The sequence below is a fragment of the Durio zibethinus genome, unplaced genomic scaffold (assembly GCF_047325235.1).
Source record: "Durio zibethinus cultivar Kanyao isolate XHJ-2024 unplaced genomic scaffold, ASM4732523v1 HiC_scaffold_400, whole genome shotgun sequence".
In the NCBI taxonomy this organism is placed as follows: domain Eukaryota; kingdom Viridiplantae; phylum Streptophyta; class Magnoliopsida; order Malvales; family Malvaceae; genus Durio; species Durio zibethinus.
In genome coordinates, this window is record NW_028323023.1 from 775,001 (window position 1) to 777,500 (window position 2,500).

Consider the following 2,500-nt stretch of genomic DNA (forward strand, 5'->3'; position numbering starts at 1 on the left):
GTGCGGCCGGTTGCCCCGATAACCATCGGCACACGCTGGGCCCTGGAGCGGGCGGTTGCCTCGATCACCATCGGCACAAGCTGGGCCCTGGTGCGGGCGCTTGCCTCGACCACCATCGGCACACGCTGGGCACTGGTGCGGGCGGTTGCCTCGACCACCATCGGCACACGCTGGGCCCTGGTGCGGGCGCTTGCCTCGACCACCATCGGCACACGCTGGGCCCTGGTGCGGGCGCTTGCCTCGACCACCATCGGCACACGCTGGGCCCTGGTGCGGGCGCTTGCCTCGACCACCATCGGCACACGCTGGGCCCTGGTGCGGTCGGTTGCCTCGAGCAGCATCGGCACACGCTGGGCCCTGGTGCGGGCGGTTGCCTCGATCACCATCGGCACACGCTGGGCCCTGGTGCGACAGGTTGCCTCGAGCACCATCGGCACACGCTCGGCCCTGGTGCGGGCGGTTGCCTCGACCACCATCGGCACACGCTGGGCGCTGGTGCGGTCGGTTGCCTCGACCACCATCGGCACACGCTGGGCCCTGGTGCGGGCGGTTGCCTCGAGCACCATCGGCACACGCTGGGCCCTGGTGCGGGCGGTTGCCTCGACCACCATCGGCACATGCTGGGCCCTGGTGCGGGCGGTTGCCTCGACCACCATCGGCACACGCTGGGCCCTGGTGCGGCAGGTTGGCTCGAGCACCATCGGCACACGCTGGGCCCTGGTGCGGGCGGTTGCCTCGAGCACCATCGGCACACGCTGGGCCCTGGTGCGGGCGGTTGCCTCGAGCACCATCGGCACACGCTGGGCCCTGGTGCGGGCGCTTGCCTCGAGCACCATCGGCACACGCTGGGCCATGGTGCGGGCGGGTGCCTCGAGCACCATCGGCACACACCAGGGCCCTGGTGCGGGCGCTTGCCTCGACCACCATCGGCACACGCTGGGCACTCGTGCGGGCGGTTGCCTCGAGCACCATCGGCACACGCTGGGCCCTGGTGCGGGCGGTAGCCTCGAGCACCATCGGCACACGCTGGGCCCTGGTGCGGGCGCTTGCCTCGACCACCATCGGCACACGCTGGGCACTCGTGCGGGCGGTTGCCTCGAGCACCATCGGCACACGCTGGGCCCTGGTGCGGGCGGTTGCCTCGAGCACCATCGGCACACGCTGGGCCCTGGTGTGGGCGGTAGCCTCGATCACCATCGGCACACGTTGGGCCCTGGTGCGGGCGGTTGCCCCCACCACCATCGGCACACGTTGGGCCCTGGTGCGGGCGCTTGCCTCGACCACCATCGGCACACGCTGGGCCCTGGTGCGGGCGCTTGCCTCGACCACCATCGGCACACGCTGGGCCCTGGTGCGGCAGGTTGCCTCGACCACCATCGGCACACGCTGGGCCCTGGTACGGCAGGTTGCCTCGAGCACCATCGGCACACGCTGGGCCCTGGTGCGGGCGGTTGCGTCGATCACCATCGGCACACGCTGGGCCCTGGTGCGGGCACTTGCCTCGACCACCATCGACACACACTGGGCCCTGGTGCGGGCGGTTGCCTCGACCACCATCGGCACACGCTGGGCCCTGGTGCGGCAGGTTGCCTCGACCACCATCGGCACACGCTGGGCCCTGGTGCGGGCGCTTACCTCGACCACCATCGGCACACGCTGGGCCCTGGTGCGGCAGGTTGCCTCGAGCACCATCGGCACACGCTGGGCCCTGGTGCGGGCGCTTGCCTCGACCACCATCGGCACACGCTGGGCCCTGGTGCGGTCGGTTGCCTCGAGCACCATCGGCACACGCTGGGCCCTGGTGCGGGCGCTTGCCTCGACCACCATCGGCACACGCTGGGCCCTGGTGCGGGCGCTTGCCTCGACCACACGCTGGGCCCTGGTGCGGGCGCTTGCCTCGACCACACGCTGGGCCCTGGTGCGGCAGGTTGCCTCGAGCACCATCGGCACACGCTGGGCCCTGGTGCGGGCGCTTGCCTCGACCACCATCGGCACACGCTGGGCCCTGGTGCGGCAGCTTGCCTCGAGCACCATCGGCACACGCTGGGCCCTGGTGCGGTCGGTTGCTTCGAGCACCATCGGCACACGCTGGGCCCTGGTGCGGGCGGTTGCCTCGATCACCATCGGCACACGCTGGGCCCTGGTGCGACAGGTTGCCTCGAGCACCATCGGCACACGCTGGGCCCTGGTGCGGGCGGTTGCCTCGAGCACCATCGGCACACGCTGGGCGCTGGTGCGGTCGGTTACCTCGAGCACCATCGGCACACGCTGGGCCCTGGTGCACCATCGGCACACGCTGGGCCCTGGTGCGGGCGGTTGCCTCGAGCACCATCGGCACACGCTGGGCCCTGGTGCGGGCGGTTGCCTCGACCACCATCGGCACACGCTGGGCGCTGGTGCGGGCGGTTGCCTCGACCACCATCGGCACACGCTGGGCCCTGGTGCGGCAGGTTGCCTCTGGTGCGGGCGGGTGCCTCGAGCACCATCGGCACACGCTGGG